At 40.4% G+C, this 25,781-nt stretch overlaps 1 pseudogene; it reads right to left on the reverse strand.

Moving 5' to 3' along the window:
* The window catches only part of LOC114277956 (G-type lectin S-receptor-like serine/threonine-protein kinase At1g11330), a 35,039-nt pseudogene extending 9,546 nt beyond the window's left edge, over positions 1–25,493 (reverse strand).
* Positions 25,494–25,781: the final 288 nt, after the last annotated feature.

The raw sequence follows: 25,781 nt of genomic DNA on the forward strand, positions 1-25,781 counted from the left end.
AGCATCCTGATTACATGTAGAAATGGTACCTGAGACAACTGCGTTGGCATTCCGTGTATCGCCCAGAACAAGCGCAAAAACTCTCCCCTGTCTCACGGTATCCCAGGTAGTAGCAGATCTCAAGGTATTTCCCGGCTTTGGGATCGATGTAGTGGAACTAGCAGCTATCTTTCCACCATTCTGATTACAATCTCGGGCCATATGCCCTTGTTTCCCACATTTGAAACAGGCTCCTGATGCACAGTAACAAACTCCACGGTGCCTTTTGCTACAAATGTTACACATGAGAGCTGTGTCTCGGGATGAATTCAAAGTATTTGAAGAGCCCGTGTTTTGCTTTTTCAGAAATTTCTTCTTTGAAAAGAAGCCTTGCCTCTTGTTGCCTTTCCATTCTGTCGTTGGCTTAGCCTGTCTAGCTATGTTAGCCTCTGATATGATGGCCCTGTCTAGCACCCCAATGTAAGTCTCCAGCTTCAAGACATTCACTCTTTCTAAAATGTCACTTCAGAGCCCACCTTCAAAGTGTCTCGCCTTCTTATAGTCAGTGTTAATCATGTGTGGTGCAAACTTGGCCAATTCAGTAAATTTAGCCTCATACTCAGCTACAGTCATACTGTCTTGCTTAAGTTCCATGAACTCTACTACTTTCCTATCCCGAACACACTGCGGGAAGTACTTGTCGTAGAAAATTTCCAAAAATTTTGCCCAATCAACATCCCTATGATTCTCACGCATTAACATCTACTATCTTCTTGCCTCGTCTTCTACCATAAAAGTGGCTAGAAGCACCTTCTGTGTCTCCAAGCAAGGGAACACTTCAAATAGTTTCTCAATGTTGAGAACCCATGCTTCGGCTTTTAATGGGTCTAATCCACCATGGAACTGTAGTGGTTTCATTTTCTTGAATTCTTTGGTGAGCACTATTATCTGATCATCATTCTAATTATCTGGCACAGGTGGTGCCGGAGGTGGTGGTGGAGGATGTGGTTGCTGCCACTGTTGTTGGCATTCTTCTTGTTGCCTCAATGTCTCTGCCATTTCCTGAATCAACCTTTCCATTCTATCCATTCTGGCAGTAGAGGACTCTTCTATTTCATCATCTCTTGTCCTCACCATCTGATTAAACTTGCATTATACTTTATACAAAAGATACACAAGTATACATATACTAAGGAGTATACATATTCAAACAATTTGCAATGCAAGCAAATCGCAAACTTATGGCACATAACTATTCATATAAAAACATTTAAGCACATTCTCGATGCTTCCAAATTCATACTTATCACATGAATGCATTCTAGATCTTTTCTAGATGCTTATTGCTCTTTTGGACAAGTGTGTGAGTTATTAAAACCTGCCTCTGATACCACTCTGTCAGGACTCGAACCCGTCCCCGTGGGTTAAGGACATAACCGGCCAGTAATCATAAGATTACCTACGGCCTCAAACCAAACTAAACGTATTTTAACAGAGTTAATGGGGGCCAAACGGAAGCAATTTAAAACTTTATCCATAGAGCTGTGCTTACATGGCACATCAAAATAATGCATACATATGCATATTAATAACTCACAACAAATATACAGTACCATCAAGTCTTGTACAGACAGGATCATCCAAAGCTAAGTTAACCCATGAGAACTATATACAGACATATTCAAAGTCCTCGCCAACAAGACAAAAATAAGGTAGTATGACAAAAAGGCGAAGACGAGTCTCGTGCGTAAGACACAAGCCCTAACTCTCCAAAGCTCGGTTGTTCCACACAGACTTCACTGAGGCTGGGTCTGGACCTCTCTTGGCTCACCTAAAAACACATGAAAGAGCGTGAGCAATAGCTCAGTGAATAATATCAAATACAGAAGTTATACAAGCGATATGTAGAACAACATGATTCAAATGGCCTTGGGCCCAATTCGTATTTCTATTTAACATATATACACAATTTTGGTCGAATGACTATAGTTTCAAACAAACTGGCCTTCGGCCCATTTAAACTTTCATTTGCGTCAGAACGGCCTTTGGCCCATTCAGATAACAACTTGACCTTTGGCCCATTCATTCGTTCGTGTCAAAACGGCCTCCGGCCAATCCATTCATGTCAAAATGGCCTCCGGCCCATTCATTCTTGTCAAAACGGCCTCCGGCCCATTCATTATTGTCAAAACGGCCTCCAACCCATTCATTCATGTCAAAACGGCCTCCGCCCATTCATTCTTGTCAAAACAACCTCCGGCCCATTCATTCATGTCAAAATAGCCTCTGGCCCATTCATTCATGTCAAAACGGCCTCTGGCCCATTCATTCATTCATTCATATCAAACTCTTGTCCATAATTCGAACTGGCAAACTCATAAGGCTTATGAGAAAATAAGCAATTGGACAAATGACAAGTTTCAAATATCGATATATCTGGAGCTCGACCCTACACATTCCATGAACACAAAAGGGTCATAAACAATTTGATCCGTTCTAAAATCACATATTCCTCTTTAGGCTTCATTCTTATCTCTTTAACTTAATTACAATGCTCAATGCATGCCTAAGAGTACTTAGAACTGAAAGAGGACGAAAAACGAAACACAGGATGCATAAACAAAATTTCAAAAAGCAGGGTCCCCACTCGAGCGTGGACTTCCCCGCTCGAGTGGACCCATGAGGTCTGCAAAAGTGCTGGATACATCAAAATTACGCTCGAGCATGAAGTCTGGCGCTCAAGCTGAAGGTCTGTCTACATAGCTCCCCGCTCGAGCGTGAACTTCCCCGCTCGAGTAGACGCCATGCGTGCAAAAAAAATGCTGGTAGTACGAAATTCACGCTCGAGCGGTGGTTTCCCCGCTCGAGCGGACATCAAATTTCTAGAAAATCCAGAACACGTTCTTAAGCTTCAACTTCATATTCAAAGGCTCCAAATGCATGATTTTGACTCAAACCTCATATATATATATGTGTACTAACATGGTACAACACTAAATTACAACATTTTGAATCTCAATTTCATAAATCAAACCATGCATGGCTCATTTTCCACCAAATTCATTACTAACATAACAACTTCATGCATTCAAAGCTTCTACTCCCATGGATTGTACATGCATGTGACATATAACCCCCATTCTCATCCCATATGATGAAAAGATGGTCAAATACATGGATTTCAACCAAAATTCAACATGAGTCATGTAATTCAAGCTCAAATATGCAAATTCAAGACAATTTCTTACATGCATGCACATATTGGCCCTCAATTCAACAAGACCAATTCAATTACGTCATGCTCAATTAAATTCATGTTCTTGATCATCAATTAATCTTTAAATCACAAAATTACAAGTTCAAACTCATGAATTTACTCACCTAGGAGCTTTAACCCTCCAAATTATGATTAATTTTTTAGTGTAGCTTCAAAATTACCAAGCTTCAAGGTCAAACTTCAACTCTCTCTCTCTGTCTCTCTCTCTCTCTCTTTAGCTGACCCTCACACTCCTTCCTTAGAGCAATTTCGGCTCAAATGAACAAGAAAGAGGAGTTGAGTGTGTGTGTAATGCCCCTCTCAAATACATTATTGTAATATAAAATAATTGGGCACCTTTCAATTAATTTAACCCATTTAATTTGATCCGAATCAATTTTCAATTAAATTCCACCGTAGGCTCTAAAGATTATGCCAATCACAATGGCATAATCAATTTCAGTTTCTGTGGCCGATACCTTCAATTTGAATTCCGTGGTAGATAATCAAACAGATATTCCTACGGTGAACAGATAGAAATTCAAAACCACATATTTTCACATAATGGCACACAAAATTATATTAAACACATAATCATACTCATATTAAAGACCAATTAACATATTATGGAATATGGATATCACAATATCTGTTGGGTGTGTCCTATCGTCTGCTATGTCTGCAGTCTCTATTCCATCTACCTTATATGTTCCTCAGTTATATGTCAGTTTATTATTTATTAGTCAGCTTTGATACCATGTAAGATTCCTGAAAGCTTTTCTGTATATTCAATTGTATAGATGATTACAATCAGACCTTAAATTATATAGCCCTAAACCTTAAACCAAAAAGGAAAATACAATTATGCCTCTAATAGGACTCTAACACAATCATGCCTCTAATAGGACTCTAATATGTACAACCACAATTTTGGAAAATAGAAAATATATACAATATATTCTCACAGGCTTGTCATATGCATCTTCTTGAACACACAATAAACCAGTATGCATGTACCTTAAGAACTCATCAAGGATACAAGACTCTCAATAATGGATAAATCATTTCCAACCATTTCCCTTCATTTCATAATTGCCACACCTGTAGCATCACCGAGCCAGATATACTTATTTGAGCAAAACTTGCAACAAGACGATCAATTTTGATAAGTATAGTCTTACTCAAGCCGAATAAACTTACATATGCTATAAGACTAGGGGCGCGCTTAGTGAGATGGCAATTAGCATTTCTCCTCCCAGTTATAATCTCAATCAAAAGGACACCAAAACTGAAAAACATCAGACTTGACTGAATATAGTCCTTTCATTGAAAACTCTGGAGCCATCTAACCACTATCCGACAAGAGAAGGAATTGGAAAAAAATTTAATAAGCGAACTCATAGGATTGATGAAGCTACCTACTTAATTGTTTTAGACATAGATTAGTTTTGAAAAAAAATAAATAAAGAAAAGAAAAAGAAGTTTGATAGAAAAACAAACAGTGAACTCACTATGTTCAAACAATCTTAGCAGTGTTAGTTACACCATTACTTCCTTCGCAGATTTTTGCCATTCCGAAATCTGAGATCTTTGGGTTCAATTGACTGTCTAGTAACACATTGCTTGGTTTTAGGTCCCTATGAATGATTTCGAGCCAAGAATCCTCATGAAGATATAACATTTCCCTTTCAATTCCATTGATCATATTTAGACGCCTACTCCAATTCATTTGTGCACGCTTCCTAGGATCTAACCATAAAAGAATAGGGAAAAAAAAATTATAGATTAGGAAAATGAACTTCTGATTAACTACAATGAAACCTACCCATTTTTATATACTAAATTTGTATTAAAAAACTGAGATATTGAGGGAAAACAAAAAACAAACAAACAAACAAAAGAAAGAAGGATACGAACCAAATAGGAAGACATCAAGGCTGCCATTGGGCATGTATTCATAGATGAGCAGCTTTTCTTCTCCATCTATGCAAAACCCCAAAAGCCTTAAAAGATTTTTGTGTTGAAGTGTCAATATTAATAAAACTTCATTGGTGAATTCGTCTAAACCTTGCTCTGAACAACTTGAGAGCCTCTTCACTACAACTTCCCTCCCATCAGGTAATCGACCGTGGGAAAAAAAAATGTATCAGGCAATTAAAACTAGGAACCAAGAAAAAAGAAAAAAGCACAAAAGAAAAAAAAAATGTCATCACCTTGTAAACAGGACCAAGCTTATTTGAAGCCGAGAAGTTATCTGTAGCTGCACTTAGTGTCCCCAAATCAATGAACAGGAAAGTCTGAGAATTGCAGTTGTCCCTTGCCTGCAAATTCTGATGATGTACATCTCTCTTATTGGGGTCCCCAATTTCATGTAATTAAACTTCTTGGCCATAAACTTGCTTTCCCTCCAAAATTGGGAGAAGAAAAAAAAAAGAAGAAAAAGAAAAAAGAGCAGGTTTAATTTTAGAGTTATGAAAGAAAAGGATATAATTGTTAGTGAAAGGAAAAAAAGAATCTTCTACTAGATAGCATCATTACTTGTCTTAGTTTGATTCCTTATAGCAAGACAGTAGACACAAAATCCCACAAGTGCTACAACTAGAATTGTTGATTCAATTGCAAGGCCAACAATCATCCAATACATTCGAATATTGATAGACAATTTGTTCACGCTTGCAAATTTCCACTGATTTTCTGTTGAATTTTAACTCGCATCCTCATAAAACCCATAGAACTCATACCTTAAGAAGCAACTATGACTAAAAAGTCTAACACCACGAGACTTAGAGCAGCAAGTTGAAATGTTTGCTATTGCCGTTTCAAGGCACGTGTTACAGTCATCAGAAGACAAGTCTATAGTGCACTGCATGAGAGCGTATTTGTTTTAGAGTCTGAAGTTTACCACTCCAGTGGCATACATACCACATGAAGGATTGAATGCTGCTAGCCTGCTAAGCTTATGCAGCATGTCGTTCCAAGGTTTTGAAAAGCGGTTGCGGTTGCGGGGTGTAAAGGCCGTAGTGTAACGGTTGCGGTAATCGAAACCGTGATTTTTTTTATTTTTCGAACAATTTGAAAAAAACTTACCGATACGCATATTTTTTTTCCATGATCATATTTATTGGGTTAAAAATAAATATTGATCAATTTTTGTAAATTTTTAAGTATAATCCAATATATTTCATATTTCTAAATCACTATAAACTGAGTTTTTTACATTTTATTTTAATAATTAATGACTTTATATTATGCAAAAAATCAATCACTAACTATTATATATAAGATAAACAATGACAAAAGTAAGAGAATAAATAAAAGCCTAAATATATATATATACATATTTTAACCAAGCCAAATAGATAATGACCACACTTATTATTATTATTATTTTCAAACAATATATAGATAGACACACACAAACAAAATGATTTAGTGATAGCAGCTGGATAGAATAGTATAGGTCTTACCGTTTCAACAAATCAATAATATGTTCTTCATCTTCTCTCTTCTCTCTCTCTATCTGTTACTCATCCATTTTCTCTCTTTTATCTTTCCTCTTCTCTCTATCCCTCTTCCCCTATTTTTAACTTTTTTTTTTGTGTTTTTTTGAAAGAAACAGTTTGGAACCGTTACATAACGGTACGTAACAGGCCGTTATGGCTGTTAGGGCACCGTTACGACTGCTACGGTAGCCGCTACAGCCGAGACACCTGTGAATCTCAGTCACACTGCAAAAGCGGCCATAACGGGTGGCGGTAACCGCCAAAACCGTTACGTAACGGCGTTATGTAATGGTTGCGACCGCTTTTTAAAACCTTGTGTCGTTCATAAAAGAAATGAATCAGCGTAGTTCATCACCTGAAACATTTTTTGCGTTGTATTGCCAAATGTTTCCCGTCACATCCACGGTGCCAGAGAACGATTCATAGGTGTAGTGCAACTGGAAATTTCCTCCCATAACCGCTTCGTTTCTGTTTTCGCAACGGTTTTTGATGTCTTGTATTGCACTTGATATGCAGTTCTCACAGTGATGTGTTGCGATAAAGTCATAGCAGAGAAACAGACCGAAAAGTCTGTCTTGGTCATTTCGGATCTTGGTGGTGTAGAACTTGGAGATAGAGGCATTTGAGGACAGAGAATCAAGAAGCTTTTCGGGATTATTATGAATTATACTATTAGTTGTAGAAATGGTTGTGTTTGAACAAAGTTTGTAGGAAGGGGCAATGGAATGAACAAAATGATGAAGAGCAGAAAAGAATGAATAAAGCAAAAGTATTTTCACTTTATGGAAATGGAAACATGACTGACTCCTCTTCGTGAATGCACTGTGACATGAACTTTGAAGACAATCAAAGTCTAATGCTTAGGCTTGAGGAGAAAACAAATAAAGCTGTCATGGATTTTCAATTACAAGATTTTTTTCGTCGAAATGGGCTCAGGCCAAGCAATAATGCAATAGACAAGACTTCATGCACAGAAATTAAAAGGTACATGCTCTAATATATCAAAGTTGAATTCAAATTATAAATTATTTTTTAAAATATAAATCTATGCATGGTTTTGTATACACTATACTAGCCTATCACCCGTGCTATGCACGGAATAATTATAGATATTTATATTTGTTTTAGATTTTTTTTAATATATAAATTATGTTTTTTAAGATTTTTTTATTAAAATAATTTAACAATTTTATCACTAACCATAGTGTATAGGAGAAGTTGAAAAGGGTATTGCAGTAACTATATATGGATTGTATCTATAATTATTTGTTTGAGGGGATTTTAATGCTGATCATGTGATTTTGACCAAATCAATAAATGCAGACATGTGGAAAGACATGTGAATTGAAAAAAGTTAATAAATGCTGATCGGGAGATTTTGACCAAATCAATAAACGCTGAGTTTCTTTTTTGTTTAAATAAAAAATTTAGAAAATTCATATTGGGATATTGAAGCTCCCACGAGCCTTGGGAGTTAAAAACCCCTTTTGCTTAATATATAGTATAGATATGCTTCCTTTTTGTTGGATCATTTTTTCACCTTGACCTTTAAAGTTTGTTTGTTTTTTTTTTTTTTTTTTTTTTTTTTTTTTTTTCACTTTGACGTTTCATGTTTAAAATATTCCTAATTTACTCTTAAAGCTAATTTATGTTCAAAATTAGATAGAAAATGCCACAATAACTGTCCTATAGGATAAAAAATATGTTGTAATATTGTGATTTGAGTTTGTGTCAAAGGTATGAGTTATATAATATAATATTTTTATGCCGCGTGGCCATTAATGTGTCTTTTCTGTCTAATTTTTAACAGAAAGAGTAAATAGGGAGAAACTTGAAATATGAAAGGCCAAAGTGAGAAAAATAAATCTTAATGCCCAAAGTGAGAAAGTAGCCAAACATAAAAGAGGTAAAGTGTAATTTACCCTATCTTCAATTACTTTACATGATTAATTATGAATAATTATCTACAATGATTACTTTTAAAAGATGCGAAACTAATGATTAATTATCTACAATGATTACTTTCAAAAGATTATTGGTGGCTTTATATATGTGTTCGAGTTTTACATAATTTTCTTTTATACAGATTTGAGTATGCAAAACTAATGATTAATTTGAAAAGATTAATTACATTCAATTTTTATATGATTTTTTTTTTATAATTTTAAATATGTTAATATTCAGTCAATACTAATGATTAATTTTATTTTTACAGATGGTTTTTGGCGTGAAATTGTGGACACTGCTTTTTTTTTTTTTTTTTTTTTGTACATAGGGGGCATTGTTTTTTGTTTATGGTTTACTATTGTTTGTATAGATAACTATTTGCCTGGTACAAATTACCTTCTTGGCGTGGTACATATTACTTTTTTTGGTGTGGTACAGATTACTTTTTTGGCGTGATATGGATTACCTTTTGGCATGCTATTGTAGATATTACTTTTTTGTGTATAGAGTACATGACTTTTGTATAATCCTCTATTTTGTATGGAATTACATTTTTCGGGTTGGATTATACTTAGTTAAATATGAATTTTTTAGATGGTTGAAGTAAAATGTGTGTAAGTTGTGCAATGGTTGATAATATAATCGGTATATGTATTGTTTTGTTTATATATAAGATACATGTTGCACTAATAATGGAATAAATCTAGTTAGTTGAGAAATTAATTAAAAACTACTAAATAAAGTTTTTGGCGACAAAACGTTTAGTAGCGAAAAAAGAAGTGAAATTTTTGGCGACTAAATATTTGGCAATCAAAAAAGCAAGCAAAGGTTTTTGGTGACTAAATATTTAGTAGCAAAAAAAGAAAAAAGATTTTTGCCGACCAAATAGTTAGTAGCCAAAACAAATCAAGATAAGGAATTTTACTTTTGGCGACTAAATATTTTAGTCACGAAAAAAACATGGCATCCTCCGGTGACTAAAATGTTTTGTTGTAAAATACAATGGGAAGAAAATATTTATTTTGTGGCGACTAAAATGTTTAGGCGTAGACAACAACAATGACTAAACTATCTGGTGGCTAAATGTGACATAAAACGGTGACTAAAATATCTAATCGCTAAATGTAGGAGTATTTGCAACAAAAACATATTAGTCATTGAAAACGAAATTTATTTTTATTTGATAACTTTTGGCGACTATGATTTTAGTTGCCAAAAGGTGTCAATTAGGGAGTAAGTTAGTTTTAGTAGCCAAAGTGAAGAGAATTAGTGACCAACATAAATTTAATCACCAACTACTATTGCCAACAAGCCTTTGGCAACTAACTGGGCAACTAAAAATTTTAGTTGCCATTGACTTTCGGCTACAAAAAAAGAGACTTTAGTGACTAATTTTTTAGTAGCTGAAAGTGTATTTTCTTGTAGTACAGATGAAGAAGAATGGATAATAAATTAATTTCCATCTCGAATTTTTGAGTTCAGATCCTATGTAGTGTTCACCCAAAAAACAAAAATAAATAACAATAATAATGAAAAATTACAATGATAGTCCCTACTTTGGTCTTTGTATCATTTTCGGTCCCTATAATTCCAATTGACTCGATTTTGACCATATATTTATGATTTCGTCTCAATTTGGTCTAATAGATTACAACTCTTGGCATTTTTTTTTTATAGAAAATATGCATATAAGTGTTATGTGTCATATTTTTAATGACAAGTTAAACTCAATCAATTAAGTTGTGTCCTAGATGGGGAATTTGTCCTTTAAGTGGTGCCCTAGAGTAGCTAATGGGGCTACCCATTGAACCGCTCGTGCTTGACTAGACGATATGTTACCATTGGATTGGGTTTCCCAGCCTCTTTTGGCTCTTGTTGGGTGCCTTGATTTCAATTCCTTTGTAATTGAAGTTTTTGCCAAAAAAAAAAACCTCAATCAATTTAGTGATAATTTTCTGTAAAAAAAATACTAATAACGTTATCAATTGGACTAAATCGGTACAAAATTTTAAAAATTAAGGATCAAAATCCAACCAATTAAAATTGTTGGAACCAAAATAATATAATAAGTAAAATGTAAGGATCACCGATAATTTGCCCCAATTTCTTAGATACACCAAAAAAATAGGAACTGCTGGGTTCCTTGTTATAGTGATTTGGACAGAGAATATTAGATTTGAAGTGGGTTTTGATGGGTTGGGTATTGCCAAAGTCATTGTTTTGGGACACATGGGTATTGATAGATGGTTATTGATCCATAGTTTTGGAAGGTCTCAGTTTTGTTGGCATTTGCGTTGGGGCTGAATCAAGAATGAGAAAGTAGGGAACAAGTGTATGAAATGATAATTTTTAGTTGGGTTTTGGAGGGCAGAGAGTGATGGAGGAGGCTGGTGTGAAGAAGTAGTGGGGAAGAACTGAGGTATACGATACAAAATGGTATATCTCTAATTTTTATTTATTTTTTTAATTTTTAAATATCAGCTGATATATATGGAGATTTTAGACTTCCGGTATCAATATTCATGGACATATAATCGTGCTAATATCAATACCTATTCTAAAATCATTTATGATGGGTTAGTAGATGTATGAGCATGAAATAATCTTCTCGTATAATCCTATTGATCAAGTTTGCACTCCTCCAAACGTCGTCGCTTTACTACCTGAAAAGACAAACGTGAGCTAGCCGGGCGGGTATGTGCTGGATACCTCTCCGATGCCTAAGTCAACAAACAGACAATAGACAAAAGCTCTGTGTATTTGTGAGTAGAAAATTGTGATACCTGTACATAGGTTCTGTCATGAGCTTTTATAGATTTCACTTGGCACAATCCTAGTAGGACTCCAATTCTTCTTATAAGAGTCCTCCTAGGAATCACACTCCCAAAGATAACACCCACATCACTGCAAATCAAGTGAGATGGCTAAACCCTTTACCTCGGCTGACACTATGGTCAACCAAGTTACTTTGGCTCCGTACACAACATGGGCGAGCCATGATACCCTGCCATTGGTCGGCATCATGCCGAGCTATACCCAGCTTGGCCTAACGCCCTGCTATCATCTCGGTCAGAAGGTAAATAGGTCCCAATTCTAGCAACACATCCAACTGTCCTGGTACGTACCTCGGCCTAAAGTCGAAATACAAAATACCTTTTTGGCCCATTATATGGTCCAACTTCCAAAGAACACTCGTCCTAGCTCGGCCCAATTTGTTTATAAATTACCCTCTCAATTGACCCTTAATTCCATCTGCGTAGCATGATTGGGATTATTATCTTCAAGCCGTGCTAAAATATTCAAACCAACTGAACTAAAATAAGCAACACCACCGAGATTAAAATATTCAACCCCAACAAGCTAGGTTAGCTCGGTCTTCAGTACTGTGCCTATCACAACCCGTCGTTTCACGTACCTGACATCATGTCCTGTCTGTGACATGTGGCACGTGTCTATTGCTTTTTCATACTGTGACAGCCGTCCCACATTTATCAAAAAACGTTTGAAAAGTTCTGCCGTTTTCGTGCCTATTCAAAACCCATTTTTTGAATCCAACCCTCACTGTTCATCTTCTTCCTTTTTTTACTTCTGAGACCTGCTTCTGTGCCTCCTGTGCTCCATTCACTTTTGCTTCACTTGCTCTCTTGCTGGTTGGATTTTGCTTTCACACTTAAACCCGTAAGTTGTTTAATACCTCTTTCTGATGTTCCTTTGTATTTATTTCTATACCTTTAGCGTTTAATCTCCATATATGTGTGTTTATATGCATTAGAGTGTTGAACAAATACAATAAACCAAAAACCTCATACTCAAGCTTAAAGGCTCACCAACTGGATTTGAAAAATATGATATTTGATCCAAAGTCGTGCTGTAGCCGAACTAGGTACTTGTTAGCGACTTTTTAAGCTTGTTCCTGACCGAGCTATAAACCTTGAGTCGGTCCCGTTTTATGGCCAAACTAAAAACTGATCATAGCTGAGATGTAGCCGAGCTAGGCTTATTTTACTTTGCTTATTTAGTTAGCCCGGTCCAGTTATCTGGGCATAACACTCTTTATTTCCACTTTGCAGGCTTGACTAGGTTGGCCAGGCACACCTTTGCACTCTGCCCCTGGCGGCATCACTCAACCAAGCCAACCAAAGACTCAATTGTGCCGATCTAAGGCCACCGTGGTCACATTAACAATTTTTAAGTTAAAATGGGAAAATATCAGTTTCTAGTGGACTCTCCCGGGGCCATGGCTGAATTTCGAAGGGACTACCAAATTCCTGATGACGTCCACCTCTCCTTAGCCGAGCTAGAAACAACACCCTAGGTCAAACCGGGCTTCGTTCCTTTTACAGTGATATCGATCGTTGAAGCCGGTCTTCGGTTTCCCGTTCAACCTCTCATCTGCGAATTCCTTAGGCAAACAAGATTGTGCCCAACCCAACTCTCCACAAACACTTATAGGATAATAAATGGCATTGCCGAGCTAAACTGTCGGCTGAGCCTCAACCTCGGATTGACGGAGCTATTTTATCAATATTCAGTCGGCCAAAATGATGACAGTTGGGTGTACTATCTCAGAGTAAGAAGAGGCCGAGAAAAAATAATAAAAAACACACCGGACAAAGACTTGAACGATGACGATTTCTTCTGGGTTTTTGGCAATTTTGAAGACCCGGAAGCCCAGATATCGGGCTATAACATAAACTGGGATAAAGTGACCATTGGTAAGAACACTTCGGTTCAATTTTTCTTTGTTGTTTTAATTAATCATCGTGCTAACCCATTACGTTCCTTGCCTTTCTTTTCTGCAAATTTAAACCAACTTAAAACACATTACGCCTACGCCAATCAACATGCCTTTCGTGCCGCCCTTCGACACCGCCATCGAGATTGGGCCGAGCTCCTAAACTTCGAGCCGACGTACCGGTATAGTGGAAAGAGAAAAACGAGGGTCACTGATTTCTTTCTTTAATCATCACCCGAACCGGATCCTACCTTGCCCTAGATCAACCTTATCCCTTTAACTGAAGAGCAAGAGATGGACAAGAAGAGAGCCATACGGGCTTTGATCACAGAACAGGCATCCTAATCCAACACCGAGGTCCAGACTGCGTAGACTACAACCGGTCAAACACTAGAAATGATCGTTGCATTGCCCTCCTCCCGAGCTACCTCATCTCGGCCTGGCAAGAGGCCGCGCACCACAGCCTCTTAACCGCAACGGCCAATAGATGAAGAGGACACCGAACCACCAGAAACCAAGCCACCTATAACCCAACTGAAGCAAGGGGCTGACACCATCGGCCGTGCTCTCTCGTTTTTGGCGTAGGCACTGGCCATAACTTTCAAAGGCTGCACAGTTACTGCGACCGACTATGTTACCGCCGAGAAAGATCACCTACTCGCCTTCAGTTTATCCAAAAGTCTGTGCCTTCCAGCTGATATGGAAAGGCACGAAAGCCTAACCGAGCTGAAGGCGATTCGGTCTGCCACAAAGTCGATGGTCTTGGTAAATTCTGGTTTACTCAGTAAAACTGCTATTTTTAGTCATTTCTTTGTGCGGTTTAAAACTTATCCTTTTGTACACTCGTAGACGCGTCCGCGAGGGACCCCGCTACTACAGTTCGGACTCGATTTGTGTCGCGGTTCTTAATCTTGAACCAAATAGTCCAAATCTGGCAAATCGTTTTGAGAAAACAGATTTTAGGAAAGAAGTGCCAAACATGGACTGCTTTGCCAGATACAGAGTCGCCACCTAAATATTTTTTATGGGGGAATTTAGGAAACCCTGACTCGGTGCCGAAGGCCACATGTCCGTCATCACTGGAGTTGTCTCGGCTAGGGAGCTTGGGTACGATCGGGGAAGGTCAGCTATGAGCACCCCCTTCGCCCGGTCCGAAGACCGGCCTCTACTAACCATGATATCCGATTTTGAAAACGTTATGTGTTCTTAAACCAATTGTTGTTAGCCTAGAATTACTATGTTATGCGCACAGCAAACAAGTATAGACTAGATTGCCTAATTTGGAAACAAGCATTGCATATCCGTTTGTTTTGAAAAGCGCTTTGGGATTTGCTACTCTCAAGTAGGCTAAAACACGGATTTCAACGAGTTTTTCCGACTCAAACAATCCAACCTTCACCCACAGGCATTCAAACAGTTTCTCTTACATAAGCACTTAGCCACATGGTAAGCATGCTATCATGTTAACATTCACACGCATGCGAGATGCTAAAGCATAAATACTTACATCGTACTCCGTGCCAAAACAATAAACTAGTTTAGCAAACATGCGTGATCCTAGTTCATGTCAAGTTGACTAATGCAGCACATGCAAGATGCAATTAGAGTAGGCTCGGCTAACCTAAACATGGCATGTGAAATGCAACCAATTAATGCACGTATTCAATTTGGGATTGAAATACAAATGCGGTTAGAATGATGTACCGAGCCCGGTGCATGCAAAACAAATGTATGGATGCACGCATGCATAGCATAAGGTATGCTAATCTAAACGTGCCCTAATCTACCATCATAAGCAGGTAAATAAAAGGGAAGAAAGAAGTGGGGGTTGGAAGACAATCACACACTCACCCACACTTATTACAGATTTGCCCTCGCCCGGAGGGACCAAATAAATAACACAAATTAATTAACTATGCAAGCTAATTAAATATTACAAATTGCCTAATTAGCTAACAAACTAACTAAGCTAGAGAAGCAGTAAATCGCCTCGGGAGGAGAGCCAGATGCGGCGCATGCTCGGGTCCTGCTCGGGAGTGCACGGCCATGCATAGTCTGCCTCTGTTTTCCCTGCTCTGCCTCTCTGAAGACTGCCAAAGTCTCAAGGATGCCTCTCTGGATACTAGGAATCACCATCGGCTGGGTAGAATGCCCACCGGCAGTGTCATGTGATCACCGGCACAAAATGAATCCATCGGCTGGTGATTTACTGCCGGTCGGTAATGTATACTGTCGGTCGGCAAAGAATGCCTGCAGAACCTACAACTCACAGCAGCAGAGGATAGAACTTGCATGGCAATACAATTCAAGCAATGTATGCACCAATCATGTCCCCTATCATGTTTGCGACTCAAAAGGGCATGTGTCTCGATTCTCGGACCACCAATCACGCATTTCCATGCATGATGGCCTAAAGAATCAAGTGTGCAACTTTCATGTCAAATGAAATGCAAACCAAACAAATGAACCAAGGCCCAATTCCTATCACCAAGTCAAGGAACAAGACATGCATACAAGATGCAATGCAACCTAGGCATGCAAGCTAAGGATTCAACATGGCATGGCAAGACACTTATGCAAGCATACAAGCAAACATGAGGCAATGCAAACCGATGAAAAGGTGGACTTATACATGATTTAGGCAACTCATAATAGGCCTAAAACAGGGGCCAAAGTGACCAAAATAAAGGACTAAACACATACACACATGTACATGTTAAAGGAGCCAACACTTAGGCACAAAAGGGGGACTCTCAAGCACACTCAAAAGAGGCATAATGTGGATATATGGCATGCAAGGTAAGCATTGAAAATCATGTAAGGATGGTGCCAAACCAAGCAAACAAAGTAGACTAAGCATGCAATAAATGGCCTAAGTACTTGAAGCAAGTCAAAGGGGCTTGAACCATGACCAAGTCAACCAAGCCTCACAAGGCTAAGAGGACTTAAAATAGGTTCAAGATAGACCTAGACCATGCAAAGGGGACTCTTAGATGGCATCTAAGTGCCTTAAATTCAAAAGCATATACAATGGCCAAAACATGGAACATGCTACACAAGCTCATAAGGCATCAAGGAGACATCCAAGGCAAACATATAGGCATGCAAAGGGGACTGAAATGACATGGTGGATAATTCCAAACCACTAATTCAATGCAAGAATGTCATGCTATACATTCATACACTTAGGGCCAACAAGCCGGAATGCAAAGGAGCTATACCAAGCGTGCGAAATCCAACCCAAACAACCTAAGACAGACCTTAAACATGGCAAAATGAGCACAAAACCTTCACAAGGCTAAGCCTAAAACATGCTAGAACAAAGGCTAACAACCTAAGGCATATTAAGGCAATAACATGGCATTACATGGTAGGTATGCTAAGCATGCATGGTGTACCAAAACCAGCACACAACAAGGTTATATCATGGCATAATAAGCATGGAAAACAGCCAAGACATGATCAATACACACTCTAACATGATGCTCTCTCAAGAGGCCAAAAAGGGTCCCTTTCAAGGACAACAAGGAGAGGAGGTGGCCCTCCCCTTTTGGAGACTTCAAGGCACCATCTCCACCACTGAAATCCCTCAAGATTTCAGTGGTGAAGAGGCCCAAACAACAAAGTCTCGAAACTCACTCAAAATGGCTCAAAATGGGGCCTTTCAAGGCCTAAGAGGGGTCAAACACCTCCAAACCACAAAACACTCTTAATAAACAATCAAGAGGGTTAAAAAACAGAACTTTTTTGTATTATACACCAAGCTCAAAAATGATTTTAAGATAGGTAAAAATACAATGCAAAAATGGGGAATATAAAGGCAAGATTGTTACCCTTGAAGACCCCTTCAACAATGATGCTCCAACAGCTCCTTTTAGGTTGAAAACAGCTCCAAAACTTCAAAACCAACCTCTTAGAACCTCAGTAGCTAAGTAAAGGTGAAACACTATGTGTTTGTGTGCAATAGTAAGACACAAACACACTTAAACACACACAAGAGGGAGATATAGAGATAGAAAGTGTATGGATTCTAACCCTAGAACTCAAAACCCTAAAAATGGCTGTCTAAAAATATCTAAGGTGTCTCTAGTGTCTAACCCTAAAGCCAAGAGAGAAGACTCTCTCTTATAGAGCCTTTTGTCTTGTAAGGGGAGCCAAAAGCAAGACAACTGTGATAAAATATCTGCAAAAGTAGATGCACAGTAGTCGGCCGGCCAAAGATGCCATTTTGGCAAAAGGGAGTGCCGACCGGCAACAAAATGTGCCGACCGGCAAAATAGACTGCCGATGGCATAAAAAACCAGCCGGTGACCTCTAGCCACTGCCGGTGGTGTGTGGGGATGCCTCACAAGGCATTCCCTGCCCCTCCAAGGCAAAACACAAGTGTTTGGTGCAAAACTAGACACAAAACGGTCAAGTTCGGAGATCCTGAGGGAGGGCGCGTAGCCGAGACCTCCGGAAACTCCAAATGAACACAAACAAGGGTGATCACCGAGTGTTCAAACGGTGACGTCCAAGTCTTGAGGACGGTAAAAAATGGGGTGTCTACAACACTTTGCAGGCCATCTAGAAAAATCACACTGCCCACCAGCGTGTGATCGAACTGTAAAAAACGGCCAAGGCGGTTGTCGCTGAGGTCAAGACAAAAGAGGCCGAGCTAAAAACCCTGAAGGCTTCTCTGGCCGAGCTAAGCGCTGTGAACGAAAAACTCACCAAGAAACTCAACACGGTTGAGGCTGATAGACAAAAGGCCTTAGCTGAGAAAAAGGATAGGTACTTGCATGAACTCGCTTAGCTTGAGAAGAAGAAGGACGCCAATAAAGGCGCGACAGAAAGAGATGGAGGGTGCAGAGGACCGTGGCTACAGCGAAGAAACCTATGTCCAGCAGTGTGAGGCTGCAAAAGACATTTTTTTCAAGTGCGGTTGGAAGGCTACGGTCGCAAAGCTCGGTCAGTCACACGACTCTGAAGTGTTTCTCAATCCTCCTACACATTTCATTCTGGTCTACATGATGGACTACGCACATGCCATCTAGCAAAAATTCCTTCAAGTGGAAGCTGAGGAGGAGAAAAAGGTCCCAGACCCAACCCATGCTTTACCTGCCAACTCTGACGCCAGTCGCCAATCTTTGTTGCCTGGCTGGTCTAAAGTTCCTAACCAGGCCGTGCTGAATCTTGACGAAGCGATCGAGACCGATCAAACACGTGAGGGCGAAATGGGTGAAGTCCGGGTCGATTTTGATGCCGAGTTATCTGATTTCATTTGCTTTAATGAAAATGTAACCGAGCTACAAGCCCCTCATCCTGTGCTGAATTTCTAATAGATAGAAGTATCTTTGGTTTTGAATTCTTTTGCATCATTTTGTTTGGTCACCACTTTGCTTCAGAATAACTTACTACTAGAATAGCCGGCTTAACTAGCCTAACCTTACCCTTCCCCTTCTTGCTGCTGAAATACTTATCTCGATGGAAGAACAACTTGGTAAAAATGAAACTTTGTAACAGAGATAACTATTACCTTTTGTCTTGGTAAGAATAAACCCTTCTTAAGCTTAGATCCTTATCTCGGCTGAAGAATGAAAGGTGTTGGTCAAACCTGCCAACCTTCTTTAGCCTAGATTCTCATCTCGGCTGAAGAACAAAAGGTGTTGGTCAAACCTACCAACCTTCTTTAGCCTAGATCCTTATCTTGGCTGAAGAACAAAGTGTTAGATAAACCTGCCAACCTTCTTGAGCCTAGATCCTTATCTAGGCCGAAGAACAAAGTGTGTTGGCCAGACCTGTCAACCTTCTTTAGTTTAGATCCTTATATCGGCTGAAGAACAAAATCTGTTGGTCAAACTTGCCAACCTTCTTCAGCCTAGGTCCTTATCTCGGTTGAAAAACAAAATGTGTTGGTCAAACTGCCAACTTTCTTGAGCCTAGATCCTTATCTCGGCTGAAGAACAAACGGTGTTGGTCAAACCTGCCAACCTTTTTCAGCCTAGATTCTTATCTCGGCTACAGAACAAAAGGTGTATGTCAAACCTATGAACCTTCTTCAGCCTAAATCCTTATCTCGGCTGAAGAACAAAGTGTTCGTTAAACCTGCCAACCTTCTTGAGCTTAGATCCTTATCTCGACTGAAGAACAAAGTGTGTTGGTTAGACCTGCCAACCTTCTTTAGCCTAGATCCTTATCTCAGCTGAAGAACAAAATGTGTTGGTCAAACTTGCCAACCTTCTTCAGCCTAGATCCTTATCTCGGCTGAAGAAAAAAATCTTGAGCCTAGATCCTTATCTTGGCTGAAGAACAAAGTTTGGTCAAACCTGCCAACTTTCTTGATTGCCCCCAATCGGCAATAAATAAGAACGATTCTTACAAACAGAAGAAAGAATTTTGCCAGATAAAAAAAAGCCTACTTGTTTTATTAAAAAAGAAAAAATTACAAGTGTTTTTTTTTTAAGAAAAAGCTAAAAATAAAATAATTTGAGATTGGCCGTGTTCCATGGCCTGGTAAAAGCTTTGCTGTCCATATCTTCTAAATGATATGCCTCTTTTCCGCTAAACCAATGACTTTGAATGGTCCCTCCCAGTTAGGTCCTAACTTGCCATCTCTAGGTACCAAAGTGTTGCCCATTACCTTGCGCAATACCCAATCTCCAATCTTAAATTGCTTTGGGTGCACTGTTTTGTTATATTTTCTAGACAACTCTTGTTGGTATGAGGCAATGTGTACCAATGCCCTTTCTCTTCTTTCTTTTGCAAGGTCGAGCTCTAGGGTTATGGCCTCCCCATTCAAGTCTGGATCAAAATTTTCACTCCTTATAGTAAGGAGGCCTACTTCCAGGGGGATTACTGCCTCTATGCCATAGGCCAAAGAGAAAGGTGTTTCGCCTGTTGACTGTCGAGGTGTAGTACGGTAAGCCCATAAGACATGGGGAAGCTCTGCAGCCCACTTGCCTTTTGCTCTTTCCAGCCTCTTTTTTAGGCCATCTAAGACTACTTTGTTGGAAGCTTTGGCCTGGCCATTGGCTTGGGGGTATGCTGGCGTAGAGTTGTAGAATTCAATCTTGTAGTCTTCACAAAAACCCCTGAAGATCTTTCCATCGAACTGAGTGCGGTTGTTGGATATTAATGCCTTGGGTATTCCAAACTGAGTTATGATGTTTTTCCAGATGAACTTCTTGACATCTTTTTCTTTTATGGATGTGAGTGCTTCTGCCTCTACCCACTTTGTGAAATAGTCCGTCACAGCGAGAGAGAACTTTCTCTTGCCAGGCACCGTTAGGAGTGGTCCCACTATATCAAGGCCCCACATCGCAAAGGGCCATGGGCTGGTCAAAGGTAGGAGTTCTCTGGCTGGTTAGTGTATTTGGTGTGCGAACTTCTGACATTTCTCGCACTTCTTGACATATTTCTTTGAATCTGCTTGCATGTATGGCCACCAATACCCTTGAGAAATTGCTCGGTAAGCCAGTGACCTTCCCCCTTGGTGGCTTCCACAAATGCCTTCGTGTATCTCAAACAAAAATGCCTCAACCTTGCTGGGATGGACACACTTCAAGTAAGGCCCTGTGAAGGACCTTTTATACAATGATAGTGATAGGGAGAGCCAAAATCACTGTGACTTTGCTCGAATTTTGTTGGCTTCTTTCTTTTCTTCAGGTAAGATGCCATCTTTTAAGAATATTATGATGGGGTCCATCCAGGAAGGGCCTAGCTCTGCACAACATGCTTCGATTGCTTCAGGTTCTTCAATACATGGTCTGGGTAGGAAGTCAATCAGCAACGGGTGTAGGATAGATGTATCAGCCATTAATGCAAAACTGGCCAGCTCATCCGCTCTACTGTTTTCCTCTCGGCTGATTTGCTCTATCCGAACTACTTCAAACTTCATGATCTCCTTTCTGACCAAATCTTGATAGTTAGCCATCCTATCATTCTTTGCCTCGTAGTCGTCTGAAATCTGGTTGACTACCTGCTGGGAGTCACTGTATACCATCAGCTCGGTGGCCTTCACGTGAAGTGCTGATTTTAATCCTGCTAGCAATGCTTCATACTCCGCCTCGTTGTTGGATGCAGGGATGCCAAGGTTGTCTGCCTGTTCAATTGTTAGGCCATCCGGTGAGATAAGGACTATGCCAAGTCCTGCATCGTGCCTGTTGGATGCTCCGTCCACGAAGAGTTTCCACATCTCTCTGACAAATAGCTTCCAGCAAGTTGAGGGATCGGATAATGTCTTGGTATCAGTGGTGTTGCTGATGTCTTCTTCTAGGTTGATGTCTGCGATTGGATTTTGATCTTCATTGTCTGATTGTCTCAAATCTTTATGGGTGGCAGTGTTGTGGTTTGTTCATTCTTCCCTTTTCTCAAGCCTGAATGGCTTGCCATGTAGTCGGGCGTCCAGCTTTGGGGGCCGTACAATTCCTGCGGCACTTTCCCCATTTCTTTCGGTTGCCCCAGTCAAGTCAATCAGGCAAACATGATGACTTCCTGGTGTGAACTCGGCCATAAAGTTTGCCAAAGCTTGGGCTTTTATTACGGTTCTTGATTAAAACTTAATATCGAACTGCCCCAACTCCACTGCCCATTTCAAGATTTGTCCAAAAAAATCCGCCCTCTCAAACAAGGCTTTTAAGGGGAAAGCCGTTAAGACAATCACGGTGTGGGCATGGAAATAGTGTGACAACTTTCTTAAAGCTATCACCAAAGCTAAGGCTAGCTTTTCCAACGGCAGGTACCTTGTTTCAGTGCCTAACAATGTCTTGCTAACATAAAAGATAGGCTGGTGTTGTATTCCCTCCGCTCTGACCAACACTACGCTAAATGCATGCTGTGAAACTGCTACGTGCGCAAAGAGCTCTTCTTCTGATACTGGGGTTACTAAAAATGGAGGAGAGGTCATGTAGTTTTTCAAGATTTCCAGGGCGCGGTCCCACTCAAATTTGGCCTTCAGTGCCTGGAAGAATGGTCGACATCTGTCTGACGACCGACTTATGAACAGTTGAGCGCGACTGCTAGGCCAGTGAGGTGTTGTTCTTCTTTGATTGTGTTGGGCCTCTCTAGATCTTGGATGTCTTTGATTTGAGAGGGATCAGCCTCTATACCCCGGTTGGTAACTAGAAAGCCCAAGAATTTTCCTAACCCCACACCGAATGCGCACTTAGATGCGTTCAAATGCAACTTGTGGGACTTCAAAATTTGAAACATTTCATCTAGGTCCCTGAGATGGTCCTTCTTATCTCTGCTTTTGACCACAATGTCATCTATGTAGGCCTCCATTGTTATTGTTCTACCTAACAATGGTTCAAACATTTTGGTGACCATCCGTTAGAATGTAGCCCATGCATTCTTTGGGCCAAAGGGCATGACCTTGTAACAGTATAGTCCTCTGGGTGTTGTAAATGATGTGACCTGACCTCCTGATCCAATTCATATAGAGCGATCTGATGGTAACCGCGATATGCATCGAGAAAGCTAAGTCGGTTGTGCCCTGCTGTTAGGTCCACTAGTTAGTCTATTCGTGGTAGGGGGAAGCTGCCCTTTGGGCATGCTTTGTTGATTGTTTTGTAGTCTATGCAAATGCGCCATTTTCCATTCTTTTTCGGTACCACTACAGTGTTGGAAATCTACTGGCGATAGTATACTTCTCTGATTGCTCCTACCTCCAGTAGGTTTCCACTTCCTCCGCCACTATCTCTGCGTGGTGGAGTGCCGATCGGTGACTTCCCTGTATCACTAGTCTGGTAGTTGGGTAGATATTAAGTTGATGGCAGATGAAGTTAAGGTCAATGCCAGGCATGTCATACGGTGTCCAAGCGAACACCTCGATGTTAAAGGTCAAAAATTCCATGATCTCTATTCTCTCGGTGCTGGACAGAGACGAGCTGAGTAAAAAGAACTTTTATGGGTTCTTTTCATCCAGTCTTACCTCTACAAATTCTTTTACCGCCTTCTGTTCGGCTATCTTGCCGACGTCTGCAAAGAGTTCATTGTTTTTTGGCTCCTCCACCATCTGCACAAACCCTTTTGCAGCCCGACTGCCATTTATCGTAACGAAGCATTGTTTCGACATGATTTGGTCTCCTAAGACTTCTTCAATCACTTCGATTTCGTTGGGGAACCGTAATGCCTAATGGTAGGTTGATGCCACCTAATGCATGGCATACAACCATGCTTTTCCCAAGATTATGTTGTAGGTGGAAGAGACCTTCGATACCCAAAATTCCACATGTTTCGTCATTGTTCCTGCCTTGACTGGCAGAATTATCTTGCCAACTGGCCATTCTGGCATTGAGTTGAAACCGACAAGGGGAGATGTTGTAGGTGCCAAGTCTTTGTCCACCAATTTTAGTTGCTTGAAGGTCTTGTAGTACATTATGTTGCACGAGCTTCCTTGGTCAATCAGAATCTGCTTGATGTCAAAATGCTTAACGCGCAAAGTGACCACCAACACGTCATTGTAAGGGCAATGTAGCCTTGTTAGATCCCTATCAGAGAAGGAGATGATGTTCATTGCCTCAATTTTTCCCCTTTTGATGGTAAGTTGTGCACTTAGTACCTCCTTCAATTGCTCAGCCTTTTTGATCATCCCTCTGAGCTCACATACCCGCTCAGGTTCGACGATCCTATATATCACATTGATTATGCCTTGGGGTGGATCGTCGATCGGAATCCTGATTGGCCTGCTGTGGTCCTGGGGGGCTGGCTGTGTTTCCCCTTCTATATACTGGTCTAGGTGACCCGCGGCCACTAACTCCTCTAGGTGTTGCCTCAATAGTGTACAATTTTCAATTTGGTGCCCCTTTTCATCATGGAAGGTACAATGGTACCTCTTATCGTAACCTCTTTGTGCTTCTCCCAACTTAGTCGGCCACCGAGCGAAGGGTTCATCGCATATCTCGCTAAGAATCTAGTATATAGATTTCTTGAAAATTGTGTAATGGAAGTGCGGACTCTCAACTTCCTTGTTTGGGGGTCCTCTCTGTTGGCACGTCTGCCTCGCCAATTCTTGCTTGGTTGTTCTACCATGTTGACTTTTTCCTGGTCTTTCTATTTGGCATCGCTGTTGTGCTAGATTTTGTTTTGGCGCGGGCACTATCTTCTTTTACCCGGATGTGCTGATGCACTCTCTCCAGTAGGGCCTCCATTGTGAGGGGTGGCATTATCGCCATTGAATCCCTCAACTTGTTACCAGCCAGTAAACTCCGTTTGTATTGTGCGATGGCGAGGTTTATAGGGCAATCCCTAATCTGATTGAAAGTCTCCCAATATCGACTGTTGTAAGACCTCAACGTTTCCTTCTCGCCTATGTCAATGGAGAGTAGTTGGTCAATCTCTACTGGTGTCTTGGATTTTGTTCTGAATCTGGTCACAAATGCCTCCGCCAACTGCGCCTATGAGGCTATGCTACCTTCTGGCAACCTTTCAAACCATGTTAAACCCAGGTCACCAAGGCTGGAAGAAACAAGATACACATTAGGGCCTCGTTTCGTCGATACACAGCCATAACCTGGTGAAAGTGGCTTAAGTGCATGTAGGGGTCCGACTTTCCCTCATAAGTAGTGAATTTGGGCTAGTGGAAACCTGAGGGTAGCGGTGCGTTCTCAATTTTTGAAACGAACGGCGAGCTCTATAACCTTGCTAACACTTTATTTGCTGGTTCGTAAGCAAGGCGCGACATTGGCATCCCTACCTCGATACTCCTATGCGTCCTAGGTGACAATTGTTGTAGCATAGAGACTCTGCGGGGGTCGCGTGCCCAAGTGTCTTCTCTCTTTCGAGCCCTTTCCTCAAGTACTATCTGTAGGTCTGCCAACCATGGCAACTCTGTGTGCCTAAACGTCGTTTGGTGTGAGTGCGAGGGCCTGTAACTGCTTCCTTCTGTGTAGGACCTCTCAATGCTCGTTCTCTCAGACCTGGAGTAACGAGTCCTGGAAGTCCTTGATCGTGTATCACCTGTCCTGAGGCTCCTACTTTTAGCTTGTGATGGTGTGACTTGTCTGTCACGATCTTCTAAGTGGTGAGAGAGTGTGTTGCCTTTGCGCCCCTTTTCCATTGCCACTCCTTTGCGCTTTATCTGGTACTTCATAGTCTCTATGTCCACCACTATCCTCCTTATTAATTCATCTTGCTCCCTCACACGATCCTCTAGAACCTGAGGATCCAACCTTCTCCTCTGTCTTTCAGAACTTTGGGAGCAACGAAGACTGGAGCCCCATCTCTCCCGTGTGTCCCTCCGGGAGTTTTGTTACTGGGGGTTTAACTCTGCCATGGGTGGGATAAAAGGTAATCCTTCGTGTCTCCCGCCCCCCCTCCGGGGTTTGCCCATGAATAGCAGATTGCGGCAAATCTTCATTGTATGCAATTGGTTTTAACT

Source organism: Camellia sinensis, chromosome 9 (genome assembly GCF_055761805.1).
Source record: "Camellia sinensis isolate YWXY chromosome 9, ASM5576180v1, whole genome shotgun sequence".
In the NCBI taxonomy this organism is placed as follows: domain Eukaryota; kingdom Viridiplantae; phylum Streptophyta; class Magnoliopsida; order Ericales; family Theaceae; genus Camellia; species Camellia sinensis.